The sequence below is a fragment of the Leptinotarsa decemlineata genome, unplaced genomic scaffold (assembly GCF_025532065.1).
Source record: "Leptinotarsa decemlineata unplaced genomic scaffold, Ldec_3_MD MMD2_P_RNA_scaffold_5, whole genome shotgun sequence".
Lineage (NCBI taxonomy): Eukaryota > Metazoa > Arthropoda > Insecta > Coleoptera > Chrysomelidae > Leptinotarsa > Leptinotarsa decemlineata.
In genome coordinates this window covers 17077399-17101911 of record NW_027412532.1, presented here as the reverse complement: position 1 = coordinate 17101911, position 24513 = coordinate 17077399, and the positions used below count along the sequence as shown (strand labels likewise).

The 24513-nt window shown below is 34.6% G+C and overlaps 1 protein-coding gene and 2 pseudogenes across 1 annotated transcript in view; all 3 read right to left on the bottom strand.

Moving 5' to 3' along the window:
• Ace (Acetylcholine esterase) overlaps nucleotides 1-24513 on the bottom strand; it is a 488528-nt gene that overhangs the window by 142736 nt on the left and 321279 nt on the right. The window lies entirely within an intron of this gene.
• LOC111502057 (serine/threonine-protein kinase MARK1 pseudogene) lies at nucleotides 3463-4470 on the bottom strand (annotated as a pseudogene).
• On the bottom strand, nucleotides 13146-14141 carry LOC141487613 (serine/threonine-protein kinase MARK1 pseudogene; annotated as a pseudogene).

Sequence of the window (24513 nt, the reverse complement as noted above, 5' to 3'; positions counted from 1 at the left end):
TGAAATTATCAACAAATTATATAAAATCCAAAATCTTTTTCGATAGAAGTTATAATTTTCCAAACAAATCGATTCATTTCATCAATATAGATGTATTTTAATGGCGTTCTATTAAAAAATGAACATACGTCGTATTTAGATGAGGGGCATTCACACGATCCTAAGTAACCTACTCTCAATTGGTCTCAGATTGTTTATAAACCACGTATATGAAGATTCATCTGATTTGCTCATATTTCATGAATAATATTTACTACGTATATTCTTCGTACAGTATAGTGGCGAATATCCCATTGATAAAAATTCAATTCAGGTCTGGACTGAAAAATGTAACAAATATGTACAAAAACTGTCCATCAGAATTTTGTAGAAGAGCAAAAAAATTTGACTAGGTCAATATCTCATCCAACAATGTTCGAATGTATCAGTGGAGATGAGTTTTAAAAATGAATTGATTTAATGCATCATAAATTTTACATTGAAATCTGAAAATTGGTTCAACAGTCCGCAAAACGTGATTCCTTATACTACACATATACAGGCCGCTTTCCCAGCTGATCACATGATTACTTTCGACCTTTAAGGTCGGTTGAATTGTTAAAATTTTCCTATTTTGGAAAACCATAATAATTTTTTTCCAGATTGAGAATATCAGTTGTTGTTTTCGAAATATTCGCCAAAATTGTCAAATTTCGTTTTTTGGCTCTACCATCTCCATTTCGAATGATATTGAAAAAGGCAAAGCAACATTCATTTTTGTTTCATATTTGTCATAATTTCATATAAACCAAATTGCATTATAACGTTTAGTTCATTGAATTTCATCATCAACTTATTTTTTTAAATACGGACCTCTAGTCCCAACCATATATTATGTCGTTAAGGACATCTCATTAAATGTTCAAATTACCTGCCATCGATCATTCAACACACATTTGCTCTTGCAATACTATTTTTATCGCAATTTTCCAGCATTTGTGGAGTTATAGCCATGCAAGCCCTCCTTACTGCTCATTTCAATTCGTCAATATTTCCGAAAATTGAGCCGAAATAGCCACAGTTTCAGAAATAGCAAAAGTGGGATCAACTAAAAATCTGCCTGTATATTCCATAATTCAATACAATCGAATATGTTTTTAAATATTCGCCACCAACTCATAGTGTCAACTCTGATAATTGACCCTAACGGGGAGAAACGTCCATTACTTTGAATATGATTTAATGTTTTGGCGAAGGTTCGGGGAATGTTAAGTGTACATTCTGAATTTTGCTGAAATATAATTTAAAATTATATAGTCTAAATTCGCGTACTATGAATTCATCCCCTCATCTGTCATCTGACGCTGACATACATTATATGTTTGTTGAAATAAACACTGATGAATTATAAATAAGTTGCCTAACTGAATCACACACTCATGTTGTTGAATAATATGAATTTTAAATACCTTGTTTATTAAATAAACTTCCACGACATGTTATTCGTGAAAAGCACATTAGCTGAGATAATATGACACAAGAAAGTTGAAAAATATATGTTGCTCACTTTTTCCTCAGCACGATTATGAAGTTGACAGGTACAAACTCTAAAAAATTATTCAGTAACATTCACCCACTCTCAATCCTATCAAATCAACAGTCATAAATTTCAGAAGTAATCTTTGCAAGTTGGTGATCAAAGTGTGATATGTAGTGATACGATAAAATGTTTGATAATTGATTACAATACTGAAAAAAATATATTTCAATAGGCGAAACGTTGACAAAAAAATTGAAATCACAATACGGGAATCACTTACATTATCGATATTCAACTATTGTGATATTGTTTATGGCCCATGTCTTGATTATCTAGCCCGTTCTAGAATAGAGATAGTCCAAAATGCGTGTACTAGGTACATCTGTGATATCAAATATCGGAAGAATGCAACACCCATTCTTATTATCATAGGATGGTTGAAAATGAAGAATAGATGAGAATTGCATCAGCTATATTTTTTTTAAAACTATTCGTTGATGAAATACCAAAAGATTTGTCGAGAAAGCTCACTCCACGTCTTCAACATCAAAACAGGTACATTAAAATAGTTACCATCCTCACCATTCCCAAACATTTCACTGTTTTTCATGGAAAAAATTGTTTGCCAACAAGATAGTGACATTTTTTGACCTATAAGGTAATGGTTGTGGGATGTACCTAGGCATGTGGATCAGTGTGGGCGATCCGTTAAATTAGTACACTCCTTCGCCGAATTCTACTCCTTGATTTTTTTCATAACAGATATAAAATGGACAGCTCATGCCGTAACTTGGAACGATATGAAAACTGAGAGACAAAATTACCGAAAATAGTGTTAGCATCAACCCAGAAACATTTTTAAATGTTAAAAATGAGTTAAAAAATCAACTATTCCACTGTGGAGGTGTTTCGAACATTTTCTTTATTTCTATCACAGATGAACAATCATTTTGAAAATATCGGACAAAGAATGGGTGAGCTACTAAACTCTTAGTTTCAAATTCAAATATCAATTATCCCCCTTTCTATTTGGAAATGAGAGTTGATAAAGCTCCCTCAGCGGCTGGTGATGTCACACTATTTGCTTTCTTTATCAAAAAGTACCTACTATGAATCCTCTTTACGAAAATTTGGTCTAACCTCAATACCTTGTCCCGATCGCAAGTTTAGTATATAAATGAAGCACATAAAATAAAAACAATCATTGAATTGAAACAGCAATTACAATGTTCACCTGCTCGCACAAAAGGGACCTGCATTAACATAGGTCAATCGGATAATTTATTGTATCAGGTAAAATAATTTATAATATTCATAGATTTCAATGGTCATCATGAATGTTTATGCAGGTATGTATATATTTTGAGTATTGCTAGGACAGATGTTTATTGGTAAGTTGACTACCTACTTGTCAGTGTAGTTCATAAACCAAATACTACTCAAAAGAGTACCTTTGTCTACAAAATAAATGGTTCACAAGCAGCCAGCACATATACATTACTACATTACACTTATAAGAAATAGGAAAAGCAAGATATCTTTTGTAACAATATAATAAGCAATAATTGGTTCAAGATACAAGAATGAATAACACTCATTCACAAAAGTATTTGAACATTCGATAGCCAGCCAATTGGAGTTTTGCTATTCAAGGCCGAGATGACTTGAATACTGACAAGTTTTTCATTGAATCCGTACCTTCTATTCGGAAAAGCAGTACCGTCAACATTACTTCGTTTTTTGTATTCTGACGGATGCCTCATTTTGACATTTGATTGTCGACCCACTTAGAGTTCTGTTATCTGAGGCCGATATGCGTTGAACACTGACTTTTATCCTGAATAGTTGCACCGTCGACATTATTTCGTTTATAAAATTCTGACTCGTAACTTATCCTGTGGAATAAGTCACCCAAGATTGTGGCTCTATCTTGAAAATTTCCACTATGGTGACAGGGGTGATCCCTGTCTGATTTCCCCCAGGTTGCGAAGCTGACGCGGCATGCCCGGTTTAAGCTCTTCATAGGGTTTAAGTTCGCCATTGTTTTCATGTGCCTGACTCAACCACCCATTTTTACTGATGGTTTCTAAGCTAGCTCTATTGACAGAATTACGAACCAGAATCACCTTTAGAAGATTTTCACAGCCAGTGCTCACATAAAATGGGATATGACACATGCCATGAAGCACTCGCCTTTTCAGTTCTGGTAATGTTGAACCTTGAAAGGGTAAACTGCCCGTCACGAGCAAGTATAATATGATCCCTAACGACCAGACATCTACTGCAGGTCCATCATACTTTAGTCCCAGGAATACTTCAGGTGCTGCAAATTGTGGAGTACCACAAAATGTGGCTAATTTGTCACCTGGAGAGAATTCCCTTGACAATCCGAAATCCGCAATTTTTATGTTCATGTCGCCATCCAACAATAAGTTTTTACTTTGTAAGTCCCTGTGAATGACCCCCTTCTGGTGGCAGTACCCTACTGCAGAAACAATTTGTCTGAACTTTACTTTCGCTTCCTCCTCTTCCATCCTACCATGACGGACAATATATTCAAATACTTCTCCACCTGAGGCGTATTCCATAACCATATAAAAAGTTTTTTTTGTCTCGATGACTTGAAATAATTTCACTATGTTCGGATGGTCTAACATTTTCATCATTCTTGCTTCTCTATATAATCTTCGTAGCGAATCAGGCGTCAGTCGAGCTTTGTTGATGATTTTGATCGCAACCTTCTCACCGGTTGGTTTGTGTATGGCCAGTTTGACTTTTGCAAAGGTTCCCGTGCCAATGGTCTCGAGTAGTTCATAATTACCAATTGTTGGATTCTTCCTCTGTATCGAGATGTCACTTGTAGATGCTGAGATCCTCTTGGTTGATTTGGCTACGCTGCCCTTTTTCCAAATTGAACGAAATTTTCTTAATATGCTACTTATTCTCTTCATTTTGAAATTCAATTAAAAATTTGTGTGTACGACGTTACTTCGTACAATAATCTTCTCCTCACAATGAACCAAATATATCGTGCTGATACACAAACAATAATTTCATTGATCATATGATGAATGATAAAAACACCACTTCTCTACTGGTAGGTCACTGTAGCACAAGAATGAATCTGAACTGAATCTAATAGGCCAAGTTACAAGTTTTATACAACCAAATCCCAGGTACCTAAGAATAGGTACTACCTGAACAGGTAGTAAGTGTTTCAATTGAAAATCTCATTACCGAATTATTTAAATCATGTAATTGTTGGCCATTCAAATAATGGGCCAAGCACATACATGGATTTCTGGATAATGACAAATTTTTGAAACCCTGAAAAGGTAAGTTTTTGATGAATATAACAAAAAAGTGCGAATGCGAACTCAGTTGATTGGAAACTGACTTTTTAAAATTTATTGGTCGATACTTGAGAAATTTTTCCATTCACACTTGAAATCTCACCCAAATTTTGTTAGTCCTTCGACAACGTTACAAGCTGGAAATGTCCGTCAAATGCAAAATTGAAGTCTTTCTGTTAGTTCCACACCCAAAGGTTTTTTCAATTTATTGGATTCTTGTGAATCAAAGGGTGTGTTATCGAAATGAAAATATGTGAAGACTATATATTGTACAGAGAATTGTAATACCTTTCATAGGAAATATCACGAGACCCTCTTTTCTATTTGGAAATAAATGTTGATAATGCCCTTTCGGCGGCAAGTTAGGTTACACTTTTGACTTTTTTCTTGAAAAAGTAATATGAATTCACTTCACAAACATTTTGTCTCACCCCAATATAGTTCTCCGTTCGAAAGTTTGGTATATAAATCAAGCATATAAGATAAAAATAATCACTGAATTCAATCTGTTATTACAATTTTCACACTCTCACACAAAAAGGCCTTCAGTCCTATACGTAAATTGGGTGATGAAAATTCAAAGATTTTAACGTTCGTTCAGCAGTGAACCCAAACTCTGTATAGAGATAAAAAAGTACATGATTCATACGAAGAAGATACGAGCTCTAGTAGGTTCAGGTTCCAAAATATATGATGTCAGTTCTGATGATATGATATATGATGATATGATGTCAGATAGTTCACTATAATCTCCTTGATCAAATTTTAAAAATCGATTACTGTTGTTAAGGGAAATAAATTGTTTCTAAAGCACATTACAACCCAACCTTTATTGCTATTTAATAATTTTCTAGGGGTAGCTACCCTGCTTAGGAGTGTACGTAATTTGATTCATTACATTGTTAAAATGTTTCTCCCTTGAAGGCAAAATCGACCTGTTTAAACATTTTCTTCAAAGCTGCGCATTTTTCATAAGACATGAGGATAATTTGAAAAATGCTAATTTTTATGCAAATTATTAAATTGATAGTATCTCAGAAACTAATCGACGAAATTTTAAAAATCAAGCACTGCTGTTTAGAGGAATAAACAGCAGGATGCATGTAATTTGTTTCATTAGAATGTAGAAATGAAAACAATGAAAACAAAATCGACCTGTCTCAGGAATTTTGCAAGAAACATTCTGCTACAATTCTACTGAATTCATTCCAATTAAAGGTACCACACTGTATATTGGTAGCCTGTGAAATATTTATTTTGTGAAGTAACACCCATCTGTTTTAAAAAATCTGTTTTTCCGGTAACCAGCTGTCGCACCCCTACGAACGACAACCCTCAGAAGTCGAAACTTGTGCGAGCTATGGATTAACGAGGTCTTACCTTTTAACGTGTGATTCCTAACACGGGTTGGACGATAGCAAGTGAAGAATCGTTCAGACTAGGGCTTGAACAACCGACCAACACGGCAGTCAATTCGAGTGAGTGAATAAAGCACACACGCCGAACCGCTTGGCTACCGACCGACCAATGCATGCCTACTTTTTATATTTTTCCTAGTTTCCAATAGATGAGTTGACAAAAGTTCTATTAAATCTCATCCAAAAAATACAATTACAAGTGAAAAAATAAGTTGTTAATCAACTAACCAAGAGACATTTGTTCTAACAATTATACTTGAAATATATCTACCTGTATATCAATTTATGATGATCGTTAAAACCTTTAAATTTCACAACTTCTCTTACCTAAGGAAGTTGATTACCCAATTTACCTAAAGGTTGGAAGGTCCTTTCTAAGTGAGCAGGTGAAAATTGTTCTCATGGATTGAATTCAGTGATTATTTTTATATTATATCCTTGATTTGTATACTTATCTTTCGATCGGGGTAAGATATTGGGGTTGAAAAAAATTTTTGTGAAGAGGATTTTGATAACAAAAAAATGTGACTTCACTTGCCGCCAAGAAGGCATTATCAACTTTTATTTTCAAATAGAAAAGGATGTCTCATGATATTTTCTATGAAAGGTATTACAATCATCTAATGGAAACGGAGATTATCGTTCCGAAGAATATTGGAAGTAGTTTATCGCTACGGAATATGACATCCTACTGTAGATGATGCGTCAACTTCAAAACCTGGGAAAAATCAGACAGGGGTGATACCGTACTGATACCTTTCAGGATAAAGCATCAATTTCAAGTAATTTTTGGACAAAATAAGTCACCAGTCAGGTTGAAATATATCTATAGAAACTGCGTTAGTGGAACGAGAATCGAGAGACAGTATTTTTGTTGTGGAATGGAAAAATTGTTCCCAATAGTGTCACACTCAGTACTTTCCCTTTTTGGCAAAAAAATGCCCAAGAAGATATGTTTGAAAAAATATCTGTTTTTCCATCAATCCGTGTGTAATTCAAATAACAGGGCCTTGTATTACAGGGAAAACAATCTATGGACAACTCAACTTATGTCTAGAATAATATGACGAGCTCCCAACAATGGATCTGTACAAACTAATATGGAGAACAAAATTTTTTTGAATGGGTACCACGAAAATATTGGAGAAAAACCAAATCAGCTCATGAAGACGTAGAGTTCCCAGGACCCTTGGAAGAATTGGACAAAGATCTTCGATGTACAAGTATTAGCCAAACAATTTTTGATAGGGTCATTGAGAGAGGTGGATCTTTGGAATTTTATATTCAAAATATTTATTGTACGTATATCACATTCATTAAAACTAACTCAATTGTTATAATTATTGTTGAAGGTGACACATAATATTATAGGTTGTTATTTTTCACTTCGAACTGTATGCGTGAAATATATTGGTTGAGAAGGAGATTTATGTATGTGAAAACTTTCCTGGAATATATCCATCATGCACATAAGGAACAGCTCCTATTGATTATGAAACTGAATTACTGAACGTCGTGTAATATTGATCATTGAAGAAAAAAAAGAGAAGTCGTTCGTTTCAGACGAAGACACACGTAACCTAGTGCTCCAATGTTGTTCTTGCTAAAAACAGAAAAATGTTATTGATGATTAAAATCCGTCGATTTAAGTGAAGCACCATGTTTATATTCACACAAACACTAGCTCAAAACTCCTTCGAAATCCAGCCTTTATGATCGATGGAAGAAGCTTCTTAGCCAAAACATCCCGACAGACAATATTTATCGAAACAATACATGAGAAATGATATTTTCATTTTTATTTAAATTTTTAGCTTCAAAAGTAGTCCGACTCTGCCGCAGTACCAATACTCCTAGAAATAAGTGTTTCTTATCAGATTTATAGTATAAGTTGAAACGATAACAAATTATTTCATAGAACGACGTCATTTTGAAATGATAGCAATTCGGAATACTGACATTAGATAAGTTGAAAATATGAAATACTGCACATATAGTGATATTTACAGATGAAAAGTACATAGATATAAGATTATATTATTTAGAACAAACAGAAATAATTTGCAACTAGAAAATGAATATATTGATTGAGAGAATTTTTGTATAATTATTATTATTATAATTATTATTATTGTGGTGGGCTTAAATTTTACTAATAATAGTCTATATATTTGTCAATAACATTTCATTCGCAGTCAAAATATCAATCTTCGAAGCACAACCAATGTCTTTAACAGTTTTGTAAGTAAAAAAGTGAAATTATTAAAATGGCCCCTACCTTTTTATTTGTTAGTTTTTAGTTGGTGACATATATATTATATTTTCCTAGTGTCCAATACAAAATTACTTCTTGCGCCTTTAAGAAAACATTTTGACCACTTTTTTATTTTATCGTTATCGTTTCAGGCTGCATTATATTTTATTGAGCTTACTTGGAATTACTAAAAAACTGTTATAAAATTTTATTTCAATTATTTTATAAGATTATTTACGAATAGTGTTAGAAACATTTTATAGTGACTGCCGAAATGTTCATAAAACTGTTTTGTAGTGTTTGCGAAAGACCTTACAAAATATTGATAAAGACTATAATGTTTTATAAAACGGTGCCAATTTCCTATTCATAGGTGTCATAAACATTTTGTTTCTCCAAAACGTTTTCACAACCATTATTAAATATAAAGTTGCTAGTTGGGTTGTCCTTGTGCAATAGAAACTTGACAGTTTACGTAAAAACTTATTTGATTAACCTTTAGGTATCATATATACTTCAAATTGCTTAAAAAATTCAACATGAAAGTCTGGTAAAGCTGTTGGACTGAGTCATGGTCAGTGAGAAGCCCCTCCCACCAGATGTTCAGTAGATGTGTAAAAATCCATTATTAGTCTGTTAGATTATTCGAGCCGTACTACGTGAAATTGCAAACAAAAGTTTCTATTCCTTTTTTCCTATTTCTTTCTTCATCATACACCGACCCAAACTTTACGCAAGTATAATTTCTCCCGCCGGCCATGACTTCGGTAGCTTTAGACTCCAGTTCAGAACTTGCCGGTATTGAATTCAACGATAGAAATTTGAACCGATGTTTCTGTCAAAAAAGTACAGGGAATCCATCATTTGAAAAGCCTGCGTTTAGGGATTGTCGAAATTAGTTTTGTAGTTAGATTGGCACCACTGTCCTCTATACGCACGAGAAGTTGAGTGCTAATTAACCTCAAACGTGTTCTGCGACTTTTAAAATGGGTAAAGTAACCCAATGAAGAATGTGTCTAGAATCTTTCATTGCTAATAGAATTTCATGTAACGAAGCGCTAAAAAGTTGCATAAGACTTACGATAAATCATCTTTATCAAAAACATGTGCGTATGAATGGAACTGGGCATTAAAAAGTGGCCAGACAAAGATTTGCCTCGCTCTGGTCGGCCATCAACATCCTCAACTCGAAATAATATCGCCAATATCGTCGTTCAAGTTTAAGAAAGTTAGGCGCTGGTACATCTAACACCTCAGTTCGTGTCATTTCAAATGATTTTTCAAGTTTGAAACGAATTGCCCCTCGACTAATGCAAAAAGACCTGAATTTTCTGAAAAAACTTAATAGAATATAGGTCGCTAAAGATATTTTAGAACGAATCAATTCCGATCCCACATTCATAAAATGGATTGTGATTGGTGATGAGACATGGTTTCACGAATTTAATATGCAAAGCGGTCAAAAAGCTTCGAAATGGCACCTTCCATCTAAGCCGGAAGCAGATAAAAGCTCTTCAAAATCGATCAAAATGAAGGGGTAATATCGTTTTTCATTACCGGGTTGTTGTACACCGAAACCCAAAATATCTTTTCAAAGCACCATCAGTCAAGGAATGACAAAAAAATCGCAGCGAAAATGCGTTTAGAAATGATTTTGAAGATTGGTTTGTTCGCTGAAAATGTGTTTTGTTCCTGAAGACGCCTTCTTCAAATAGTAGTGTCATTACGAGATAATACATGAAATAGAGATGCGCTTTTATTGGTTATTAGTAAATGAGCAATTGAAAAGGAAATAAAATGATTCATTTTGTGAATAGACGATTTGGACGAAACTCCAAATGAAATTCCACATTCATGTCAATTAAGCCGATTTGCTGCTTCGGGAACAATCTGAAAGCAAGTAAGAGGGAAATTAATATACTAAATTTGCACACATTCCCTTGAGACCGTTCCAAGGCACGTATTCTGGCAGACAAGAAAGTTGTTGTTTAATGTATAGTGGAGCAATTTTGAATTGTGCCGGAGCGCCTGCTAAATCCCGCAATATTACGAAATTCTTATCCTTGGCCTTGAGTAGATGAACACAACTGGAAGAGTGTTCGTCAGAAAACATATAGTGATGGAAATACCTTAATAAACGACTGTAGAGTAACTTGCTTCAGATCAGACATTCCAGAGGTGGAGTTCTAGGGATGATATGGATTTATTTAATTTCATGGTCAGGGATATGAAGACGATTCAGTTATGTTTCATAGATCTTTTCCTTCGCTAAGTCAGGTTTGTTAGTAGATAAAATTGTTGACCCATGCTTCGAAAATGGAACAAACTTTCATCCTTCTCAAGTACCGATTTTACCCATCGAAGTAACAACAATTATAACAATAACTTCTTTTGCCTTTATGATCCATAAAAGCTGAACCAAACAATAATATCACATAATGTTTCGCTACATTTCTAAATATAAGGGTAAATAATGATTCGCAACAAAAAAATGTTGGTCCTTATTCCAAAAATGAATGATATTTGTCAATAATCATTGTTGAAGAGAAAAATTACATTTAATTTATCATATTGTTGAGTACTTTGAAAAAATTTATCGATTTTTTCAATGTTCTCAATGGATAATGCCCTATAATGCTATAACCACCAATTGGAAATGTGATATCCAAGAGTTGTACATGTATAGACGAATTTGATGAAATAATTTGATCATTCACATATATTCAGTGGGCATACTCGAAGACTGGCTGAAAATCGAATTAACTGAAAGACGAATTCATTCAGGTCCGTCTCGAGTTACCTACACTGTAGGTTAATGGACTGACACCTATCAAAAAACAACTATTCCCCAGGCTAAATACAACGAAGGGCGTTGGATTATATCCAACAGGTGTCAGAGCAGAAATCTTCACAGAAGTATTTACTGCATATGCAGTTGTCGATACTACTGCTGGAATCGATTTTCACTTAGAGGAACGGACACACTTGCATACCGGTTTCGGGCTATTTGGCCTCTCGTCAATTGTTGAAACCAAAGATTCCTCATTTACAATTCATCGACTTTCATCGAAATGTACTGTATTTGAACCCAATTAAAACAACTATGATGGTGATTATACAGAAGAAAGTTAGAAGAATTACTGGTAGACAGTAGAAGCCTCTTCAGTGCCTAAATTCTTCATAGTATATTAGATGAGCACGGTGATCACAGTAAAAAGCATTGAATTTCATGATGAGAACGACTATGCAATTGGTTGATCGTGAAAGTTATGAAGTTATATTCAACTGGATTGAAATGGACGAATTTTCGAAAGAAATACGTCTAGCTTAGGATTTTCTGAAATGAGACTCCATATCACTAACAAATAGGGTCATACCCCATGCTTCACTCTGTACAAAACTTTCTTTGATATCAAAATATTCGTTCTGATGTGAAAGGTTGCTGAGGAGTGAATTGATCGAACTTAATCACCGTACTAATGTTTCACTCATTCCCGAATTCATTCATCTCAACCAAACAAAATTATGATCTATTTAATCAAACGCTCTGTTAATATCATCAACGTTTATAAAAAAAATTCTTTCCATTCGGAAAAAAGTTGAGGTACCGTCCTGGCAATAAGTAATGCCACACTATAATTTTTCTAGTTGAATAGTGCTCAAAATTATCCTTTTTGCGTAAACTGTATACGACCTTGACATCTTGTCACCGTCAAAAGTTCAGAGGCTGGAAATTTTCATGTCCGCACTGTAAGCAACAAATATTTTTTATATTTTGGAAAATTAATCATTTCATGTGATGAAATTGGCCGACACCCAATGAAAATTCATGAGTTATTCAAGTTACACTGCATTGTGAGATATTCACTGTACAGTTCACAAAACCGCGATACGTGTTTGGTTATAAAATAATCATCTCCAACGTTTTGTACTTCACATAATACCAATCTGAATCATTTGACCTACTACCTAAGTTTTGACTAATAATCTAATCTGAGTTCAGGTAAAAGCTCAGTTAAAATAGACACGCTAAAATAATTGATTGTACAGAATCTTCAACCCTATAGATTGATGAGCTTCTTTGGATATGTTGTGAAATTCAAAAATTTTATTCAAGACAAATTGATATACAGGTACATATTTTAAGTATTGTTGTTGAAACAAATGTCTCTGGATAACTTGAACAGTTACTTGAATGTGTTGACTTGTCAGTGAATTTTCTGAATGAGACTGAAAATAGTACCTCCGTCTATTCGCCCATTGAAAATTAGAAAAAGTAGGCATGCAATGGTGGTACTTCACAAAATGAATGTTCCACAGGCAGCCAACACATACTCATATTGCGACATTCCATTCACAACATTAAAAGCAAGAACACTTTTCCAAGGATATGAGAAAGCGGTCGAAGATACAATGATGAATAATATCCATTAATATTTTATTAGATAGTCGATTATCAGAGGTCGATATGAGTTTAGCATTGCAGGGCCACCATTGAATCCGGAGCTTTCGTCCTGGAAATTCGTACCGTCAACATCATTTCGATTTTTAAATCCTAACTGGTGACTCATTTTGCGGAGGAATAATCTAAGATTGGAGCTCTATTCCGAAAGTTTCCTCTATGGTGCCACCCTTGTCTGGTTTTCTCCAGGATCCGAAGTGAAAGCTGGGGCGTCATGACTTAACCACTTATGTTTCCTGATGGTTTCTAAACTAGCTCTCTTGACAGGATTTCGAACCAGAAGCGCCTTTAGGACATTTTGACAGTCCGTGCTCACATAAGATGGTATCTGACACTGGCCATGAAGCACTCGCTTCCTCATTTCTGGTAATGATGAACCTTGAAAGAGTAAAGTTCCCGACACGAGCATGAACAATATAACACCTAAAGACCAGATGTCTACTGCAGGTCCATCATACTTCAGTCTCATAAATAACTCAGGTGCTGCAAATTGTGGACTACCACAAAATGTATCCAATTTGTTTCCTGGAGTAAATTCAATTGAAAATCCGAAATCCACAATTTTTATGTTCATGTCGCTATCCAACAGTAGGTTTCTAACATGTAAGTCCCTGTGAATGATCCCCATTTGGTGGCAGTACTCCACCGCAGAGACAATTTGCCTGAACTTCGCTTTCGCTTCCTCCTCTTCCATTCTACCGTGACGGACAATATATTCAAAAACTTCGCCACCTGAGGCGTATTCCATAACCATGTGAAAAGCTTTTTTCGTCTCGATCACCTGAAATAATTTCACTATGTTCGGATGGTCTAACATTTTCATTATCCTTGCTTCGTCATACAATTTTCGTAGCGAATCAGGCGTTAGTTGAGTCTTATCGATGATTTTGATCGCAACCTTCTCACCGGTGGTTTTGTGTATGGCCAGTTTGACTTTTGCAAAGTTACCCGTGCCAATGGTCTCGAGTAATTTGTATTCACCAATTGTTGGATCCTTTCTCTGCATCGAGATGTCACTTGTGAATGCTGAGACACTCCTAATCAATTTGACTGCGCTTTCGTTCCTCCAAATTGAACGAAATTTCCTCAATACGTTCCTGGTTCTCTTCATTTCCAAATTGAACTTTGAATTCATGTGTGCGACGTTACTTCGTACAAGAATCTTTTCTTTACAATGGACGAAATATTTATTCATACACAAACAATAATATCATTCGCACAATTCGTTGATCGTATGATGAATGATAAAAACCACTTCTTTACTGGTGGGTATGCTCTAGCACGAAAATGAATTCTAACTAAATCTAATACGCCGAAGAGACGTGTTTTATATGACCAAACACCTGGTCAGGTAGTATATAACTGGTCAGGTACTAGATTCTCAAATGTTTCAATTGAAAATCTCATTACCGAAAATTTTGGCATAAATTACAGAAACGGAGTTAACTGTCTAATAATTGGAAACCAGCTCAAATCATATTATGTGATTACCTAATTCTTGCCTAGTAAAATAATGGACCAGGCACTTACATGAGTTTCTGGATACCAGACGGATTTTTGAAATTCTGCAAAGGTTAGTTTTTGATGAGTAAAAAAAAAGTGCGAATGCGAACTCAGTTGATTGGAAACTGCTAAGTTTCAAATTCACCGGGCGATATTTGATAAATGTTTCCGTTCACACTTGAAATCTGATCCAATTCAGATAAGTGCTAGCTGTTAGGTCTTCGACAACGTTTCAAGTTGAAAATATCTGTATGGTTAACATTTCATTAGTTACTCACATATGACATAATATCTACTCAGATTGTCCGTATTTCGATATTGATGACTGATAATATATAAAACTACAAAAAATACCTTCAAACAAAATCGTATATATTTGTAAACATAAACGACAAACACCAACTCAATTTTATTTCTGAATTTTCAGTTAGCTCGTATGGAATGTTCCGAAAACCTTATTATTAATTTTTGACCTTCTACCTAGTTGATGACTAAAAATTTTCCCTGACTTCAGGTCAGACTGATTGAAAACTTTGGAATATTATGAAATGAAATTTCATCAGCTCATTTAGAAGACATGTACTTACAGTTTGTGCTTTATACGTGTTGATGTTTGTAAACTGTCCAGTGAAAATCCACAAAAAACTGTTTCCTGAATCTAATGTTTCTATTTCATTCGAAACAATAATAATCTTGTAATAAAAGAAATTGTTGGAAATTATGCCTCGAAAAGAAGGACCAGAAGGTGACCTATCTGACCTAACTCATTTTTGGACAGATATACTACTTGATATGACATCTTCAGATTTCTACAAGGCAGTTTAAAATTGAATTCCTAATATATCCTCAAATATTTTTGAGGTTTTGTGATGTACGGTACTTTTTATCGTGGGTTTTGAATGAAAGAATTTACTACGTTTTAACAACTTGTTTATTTAAAATTAAAATACCAACTCCTCGATACACAAATCCAAAAACCACTCGTTCCATATATGATATGTAAAAACTAATACATGCGCATGGCATTCATATAGGAATATATATACAGAGTGTATTTACAAATATATTACAGGTTTGAACGATCATCAATATGGCTTTCGGAAACAAAGATCAACAGGTGACCTTCCATCGTATGTCACCCATATTTGGAATAACGCAATCAAGAAACATGGATAATAATGGCTTGGAACACCGAAGAAAGGTTGGAGATTTGTCTCTCTTCTATAGATACTTCCACAGGAAGTGTTCAAGTGACTTGGCACATTTGATACCACCAAGAGCGGTACATATCAGAAATACGCGACGGACTGTGGCTGCTCATCGTTTTGAGGTTCAACTCAATACACGTCGAACTTCACTATTAAAGAACTCTTCCATCTGGAGAACTGCGTTCAGAAGTGCTTGTATTTTATCCATTAAAAAAAATCGGCATATCTGTTAGTTGCTACCCCTCAAATATTGGAGAAATTATCTGTTAGGTACTGAAGCTGATAGTGGATCTCAAAACAATGCTAAATTTTCAGGAGTCATAATATGATACCTTTACAAAACACTTTATGCCATCAGTTATAGGTGGTATTTGTGGAAATCGTGGTGAAGTGAAAACAATGACTCATGTTAAGGGTTAATTTCCGAAAAGTTTTTGTACTGCTATTATCTGTTCAGTTACCAGTCATGATTGAACGACGTACAAAAATATTTGGAAAAGTAAATAGGATGAATTTTAATTTTTGTTAGGTTAGGTTAGATTAGGTCCAAAGTGAGCGGGTCCATTCGACCCTTCACCGAAACACGCAAGGGTTTATCGTGGCTCACACCTATTCACATTCGAACAATTGAACCCAGCTTCTTAACGAAGCCGATTTAAAAAAATCTGTTTTTCGGTTAATCAGCTGCCGCCCCCATACGAACGACAACTCTTAGAAGTTAAGAAACTTGTGCGAGCTAAGGACTAACGAGGTCTTACCTTTTAACGTGTGATTCCTAACACGTTTGTATGGTGAGTGGTCTTTCAGGTTAGATGGTAAGAGAACGGCTCAGCCGGATTCTAAAAACCCGATTAGGTACCCAGCGGGGCAGACACAAAGTATGTGCTCTGCTGTTTCATCACTGTCTTTCGACAGTCCGAGTCTCTGAATGTGATGATTCAAATGACAGTGACCTGTAAGAAGGCCTGTTTGACATCGTTGTTCATCCCTACTGTAGCCCAACAACTGTTTAGTATCAAGCCTTGAAGGGTGAATGAACGCCTTGAGTGCAGAACGGTTTCGGGGTTATTAGCCACTCATCAGTGCAAGATAGTGACCATCATCGACCTAAAGTCAATGATATTCCACAATTGAAAATCGGAATTCTTTCAGAGTATTTCATTCCTCTTCCGAAGTTGGAGCGAACATCACAAAATGTCACTCCATTTAGTGGACGAAGTACTAACCAACTGCATATCCGTAATTTGCCCGATTCCTCTGAATAACGAAGAGAACACTTTCTTATTAGTCAGTGGGCTATGCTTGAAGACTGGCAGTAAACAAATCTAAAGCAAATTAACTTTAAACGTTCAAGCCAGTCTCGATATACCTACACAGTGAGTGGCTAATAAGCCCGAAACCGGTCTGCAAGTGTGCCCGTTCCAGAATTGAAGGTCGACTCTTTCAGTTGTTTTGCCAATTGCATATGCAGGAAATTTTATGTGAAAATTCCTGCACTGACGCCTGCCGGATATAATCCAACGCCCTTCGTGGTATTAGCCAGGGGAGTAGTTGTTTTCTGATAGGCGTCAGTCCATTAAACCTACTGTGTAGGTATATCGAGACTGGCTTGAACGTTTAAAGTTCATTTGCTTCAGATAAAATCCGTTAAGTCTTCCTATCGAAGGGAGTCGTTTTTGGCAGTTTGCTACCAAATTAGACGTTGCTTTGTAGGAGGCAAGAGCTTCCAACACCGCTTGACAGTTCGAGACTATTTTTAATGACTCGTGTATAAGTTTGGATTCTTCCAATCTCTCCGCACACAATTCAATTTTTGTAGAAATCATTATGCCCTATGAATTAGTTGCTTCATGGGGTGGTAAACATGAGATAAATTCCATACACTGGAATAAAGATTTGAGGTTTTTTGTTTGTATGCGATTTATCTCAAGTTCACCGCGCTTTGAAACAACTAATTCATACATTATGACAAAATGGATTACTGTTGTTGATGTAATAAACTGATTTCACAAAAGGCGTTGAAGAATTTGCCACCTCCGCAAATAGAGGTCACTACAAAATATGAAAATTTCTCTGGTTTTTCTGTCCAATTTTCTTTGTAAGTGTCTTATTGATAGAAACCGTCCAAGATATTTTGACAAATTACTTGGCATAATACTGAAACATATTCGTCACTTCAGGACTCGAAATGTGATGGATTTTTGAAAGTATTAAATGGTAGTTTGTTAGTTTTCGAGATGGTCTGTGCTATTGTCACGAAAACGTGTTTCTTGAAAACATGAAATTGAAGGTTCAGGCTCACTTCTGAGTTTTTGTAGCATTTCTGGATGAGCCTAAATACCATTCGGAATCCATTGTCGGAGGAGAGGCGTCGGAATGGGTATCTAATTTTGTTTTCGAACGTTGCACATTTTCTTTTCATTCTGATTATCCTTGCTCTGATTCTTATCTTCCAAATTGAATTATTTCTAGTGATTCATTGTTAATTGTCAAAATTACAAAAAAAACAGCAGAACTTCGGTATACACACTTTGCAGTGGTATTTTTTCTAGACCCACGATAGCACAAAACAAATCGTTCATAGAACACACGACTTTTTTCCTTTTCAGGACCAGCTCATAGAACAAATTTCGTTGGTGATATTTCTGGTTTCGATGGAAATGAATATTACAATTTATGTTTTCCAAAGTTATTTTGCATTATCTGATTGATTCGGCCGTTACTTGATGAAGATTTATTGTAATTTCATAAACTATACCTCACGATTTAACCTCCATAAACTTTATTTGAAAAATATATATCACATGTTTCGCTAACACAGTAGCTTTATCAAATCCTTTATCAAATTCAAATCACTTGATGAAGCTACTGTGTTAGCGAAGTGTGATATATATTTTTCAAATAAACTTTGTGGAGATCAACTCGTGAGGTGTAGTTCATGAAATTATTTTGAATTCAATGAAACTGATAAAAAAGTAGAAATGAACAGAACTTTCTCATGATTTCGTATACATAATTTAGTATCGAATAGATCAAATTCTAGTATCATGTTTCCATAAACCAAATAATTAAACTATGATTGTTCAACGTATTGCATAATGAATTATGATTCAGTTTTCAACTCTAGTTGGTTTATTATGTGCTCGAAAATTATATGGCTTAGTACCAGTCGATGTTAAAATGTTTATTTGGTGAGTAATCCAGGGAAATAAAGAATATAGTTGATTTCATCTTCTTTCTTTGATCCACTTTATTCATAATGAGATGTTCCATTTGGAAGTAAAATATTTTAAGAAGGGAATAATTTTTAAAGAAGAAGGTTTTCTACTTTATCTTTATACAAAAAATTCAGTAATCTTCTAAAGGAAAGAAGGAAGTAATCAATTTCACCAAATTACCTCTACATGAAGATGTGTAGATCATGCAGAGAAGAAACTTTCAGAAATGAACTGGCAAAACCGTATTTGAGTTAAAAACGAAGATTTCGAAATTCGTTAGTGAGTGGTTAGCTTATATTATCAAATCAGTGACAGAAGTAACATTTCTCTCACATGGAACACTGTCATCTTCAATGTCCACCATGTTCATATAAAAGCTTTTTTTCAAACTGGGCCCAAAATAACCTCACAAATTACTGAGGAACAGCTTGTGTACACGATACAAGCGAAAACCAAGTTCATAGTCTAACATCTATTTCAATCAACTTCATTTTGCGGTCATCCAAAATTATTTTGTGGAATTTTTTTGTTTTTACCTCTTTGGGGCGTCCACTGCGTGCATCCTCATCGGTGCTCATTTCACCTCGTTTGAACTTAGCAAACTACTTTTCAATGATTGATTTTCCTGCCGCAAATTCCGTATAATGCTCATCAAGTCAAGATTTGAATCCAGCAGAATTTTTTTAACAACACAAAAACTCCATTTCAATAATTTTCTCCAAACTAGCAAAAGTTGCTTCACTAAAAATATTCTATCCCACAAATCAATAGTCCCACAGCTATGAAATTTGTACACGTGTCTTCTAAAGATGAAGATTGACTAAAACTCATATGGATTTGATACTGGTAGCGCCATCTATGTGTTAGCCTACAAACATTTCAGACCACCTAATAAACCAGGTATTAGATTTTATTTACATTATTTAGATATATTTTATTCGGGAAAGGAAGGTTTTGGCCTTTTCATTTCTTCATCTTGATATAAAAAATGTTGGAATCTTCCAAAGAAAGGAATAAAGCAATCAATTTCAAAAATTAACTCTAAACTAATATGTGTAAATTTGGCAATGAATCAACTTTCAGTTACAAATTGGGAAAAAAGCCCTATCGAAACAGATATTTTCATATAAATATTGAATTGAACGAAAGAAAAATAATTTCCAAAACAAATTATACTGTATAGGAGTCCTGTGAATGATATATGATTCGATATCATTACGAATATTCGAAATAAAAACGGAATAGAAGAATGTTTTTCATATAATTCAGCATTAATATAAAAGTATTTGTTCGATCAGGGATCATTTGCTACTTCACAAATATCATAGTTTGATTATTCGAACTTCCATCAACAGAATAACGTTGAAATAAATCCGTAATAGGTTGTCGAATTCATAATACCTAGAAATTATGATTTCTCATCTTGAATCGGACGCGTGAAGAATTCAATGTTGAATGGATATTGTTCCAACCCGTATCTTTGATTTTCCTTGTCTCATCAATACAAATTTCGAGAAAGTTGGCATGGTTTAGAATAATATATCGTTCAGAGACTAACTCAATATTTATTTTTAGAACTATATTGGGCCTCGATATATTATAATGGATTATTCATTGTCACGAATCATACGTAGTATAAAAGGCAAACCACGGATCTCTCCAAATCACACTGCCGTTCATTTCATAATCGATCAGTCCGTCAACACAATCATCATCAAAATGCGAACAATATACTCTTCCATATTGTGAGATATTGATCTATAATATAATGGAAAGCCACACAAAAGATATCATACTTTCCACCAGGGGAAAGCTCTACCACTTGACTGTCAATTTTTCACACTCTTATGATAAAACGTATCGATAGTGGTGAAAAGATTCGCTTCGGGTTCCTTTTCAATTTTCCCGTTTTATTGCATTTCTTGTATTGACATCACGTTCGTTCTTGCAATAATGGAATATCCTCGATGGATTTTTGCCACGGACGTAGGCACAGATTTATGATGATGATATGATGAGATCGAATATCGGTTCTATGGTTTGAAGTCTGGGATTTCAGAAAGAACGAGGGTTGCGTAAAAATTATTGCCATGTCAGTAGAAGACAGTGTTTTTAAACGAAATTTATTTATTTATATATACACGAGCAAACATTCAGATATAAGTTGTACAATGCTATGTAGTACTTGATGCAATACAGTGGATTGAAAGTAAATTATAAGAATAATACAATTCCAAAATAAGATAACAAGTAGATTATTCAAGAAAAAAATTAAGTATTTAACATAATGAATTATTATATTTCTTTCAGGCAAATAACATCAGACACAATACAACAACACAAGCAGAGAGTATTAGATGGCTAAGTGAAGAATAAGGTTTTTGAAGCGGGAAACTGATGTATTAAAGATTTGAAGGTTATTTAAAGAGTTAGCCAATTGAAGGGTTCTGGGAATGAAGCTGTTATATGAATAATTGAATTTGTAAAAAGGAACGTAAAACGTTTGCACCTGTCTAGTTGAACGACTGGGGACATGTAAAGATATTTTGGAGAGAAACTGGGGGCTGATACTCAGTCCATTGATAATTTTGAATAGAAGTATTGAATCTCTATGTTTTCTGCGAGCCTCAAGAGAAGGTATGCTCAAAATGCATTCCAATGCAGGAGAGTCATAGTATACACGCATCTTGAAGGCAATATATCGCAGGAAATTGTGCTGTACGGTCTCCAGTTTCACTTTTTGTGTAACGTAATGAAGGGACCAATAGTGGAACAATAATCGAGATGAGATCTAACCAGGAAAAAATAAAGAGATTTAATAGCAGTGATGTTGGTGAAATCACGAGTGGTTCTCTTTATAAAACCCAGCATCTTCATAGATTTTTGAATTACAGCGGCAATGTGTGATTTATAGCTGAGTTTGGAGTCTGGGATCACACCTAGATCTTTGGTTTCAATAGCAGAATGTAAGGTCCGATTATTTATACAATATTCGGAAGTTATTGGGTGATGTGTTTGATGAAAACGAAAACTTTGGCATTTGGATGCATTCAAACACATACCGTTTTGCGAACACCATTTAGATATGATATCTATATCGTTTTGTAGACACAATGTATCAGCTTCACTTTTAATTATTTTGCAACATTTTAATTCGTGGGCAAAGCTTCGCTTCCATGGAAACAGCTGATTAGATCATTGATAAAATGGTTAAACAACAGTGGTCCTAAATGTGAACCTTGTGATACACCCGATGTAACTGCGATAGTATGAGTATAGTAGTGATCAACTCTAACAATTTGTGTTCTTGTCGTAAGATAGCTCTTGAGCCACTGCAATATTTGTCCATCAACACCATATAAACAAAGTTTATGATTAATAGCTCATGATTAACTTTGTCAAAAGCTTTTTAGAAATCAGTGTACATAGAGTCAACTTGCAAACCCTTAGACAGAGCATCAGACACACAATCAACTTAAGTAATCAGAGCCAGTTAATGTGACTGTAAATATAACTAGTATCCTTTATGTTAGATTCATTTTGAAAACTCTTTACTTCACAAATGGATTCTTTGTCTAGAATAAGATTCTGAAATGAAGAAAACGTTAAAAAACCTTGAACTTGGTCTCTATGTTTCAACATGCCCAATAAAGTTGTCATGATTGAAATGAATCGATATTTTTTAATGAAACGACACAATATTGATAGTCATAACTACATGATATGTTGAAATGACACAACATGATATGTTGTGTCATTTCATACTTGAGGGGTTAATCATTCTGTGGATAATCACAAGAAGTTAGCTGTCATTAGTCCATATCCTCAAAGGCTTCATTTAAATATTCAATAGGTAGTTGGAATTTCACCAATAGTAATGATTATAACTATTATCACTCGTTATTATATGGGAAAAAAACTAATCAATACACTTCATTGTATGATTTTCACTATAAAAGGGTTTTACTAAAACCGCGACACGTGTTTCGCTATACAATAGCTTCCTCAAGCATAAACTGAGAGTTATTTCTAAATTACAACCATTTTATACTGTAACCTAGTTTCTAACTGTCTACCTAAATGATGAATCTACCTGAAAAGGTCAAGTATGAATTTTTCGAAAGTATAACTGTAAATATACCTATTTTTACCTGCAAATGAACAGATTGAATAATGGCGAATTAATCAATTCAGTTTAATCGTTCATCAGATGTTAAGAGTTTTTGAATTTGTTCATTTCCATACTCTCCAACAAGTTAAGTTTCAAACCTTTCGTCTGGAAATGAAGGGATTTGTATTCATGGTTGAACTCATGTCCCTCTGAGATCAAATGACTGGCATATGTGGAATTTATTTTTCCATTCTGAAAACTATATTTGTGTTTCTTTAAGCGAGCTTTGAACGTTCTTCCAGTGTGATATATATAAAACATGGGACATGACCCACACGATAATTTATACACTCCTGATTTTTCTGTAACTGAACTTTTATCTTTGTTATTCTTAATGTGCATGTCTAGGTTGTTGTTGGTTTTGAAAGCAGTACCTACACTTTTGCTGTGCAGAAAATCTGAAATATTTCTAGTGGGTTGGCCTAAGTAGGTTACGGTTCTATAACTTTTATTTTCTTTTCTTCGAATTGGGTAAACTTCTTCCAAAGCTTAACTGTATAACTTTTTCGATAATGAAGAATTTTATTATGGATTTTCAGCAAGTATCGGCCAGTTCTATTCAATTACTCATTATTATCATCATTATCCGTTGCTGTCAGAAATACTCGAGGGTATAGCTGTGGCACTTCTGAAAACTGAAGGCCTGAGATCAGCCGTTTGTTTTAAATGTATAATTTTGATGCCTCTGGAGAAAATGATCTACATCAGTCCATGAAAGTAGTGGAAGAGAACACACCTGCTATCGGTATGAAACGCAGCTCATTAGAGGTAACCGCAGTGAAGAACTTTTTCCGCGGCAGGTACAAACTCTGACAGATCTGATAGTCATCGGAACTGTCAGGGAAGAACAATGTTGCTGCTTCAAATATGCTTGTTATACCAATCTAGCTCTACTCTATTGAAATATTGAATTGGACCAGTGGAATCCGAAGGAGCTGTATCAACTCGACGTAAAATCCCGAAAAATGATGCATCTTCATCAGTTTGTGAATTATTAGCATAACAACAAAAATGTTATGAAGGAGTTCTTGTGACACTCTGAATTGAAGAAGTGGTATTTATTTATGATTGAAATTCTTTACCATAATCAGGTGACTGGAGAAAGAAACAATTATGAACTAATAGTTTTGTATTTTCATAAAATATGCTGACTCACACGAATTTTGGAGAACCTCATACTATTCGAAGAGGCCAAGCCGAAGAGATTTTCAAGAATAAAATACAATAGCACTTACAAACTAGTACTAGGAAGATTGTTCAAAAACTGATCGTTAGTCACCAATTTGTTCAGAATATCTCGTAAGATAATCTTATTTCTCCTTACCATGTTCGAAGGGTGCAAGCACTTCTAATGGTATTTCCAGAGATTAGCAAAAAACCCACAGTTTGGACGTCAAGACTTCTTGA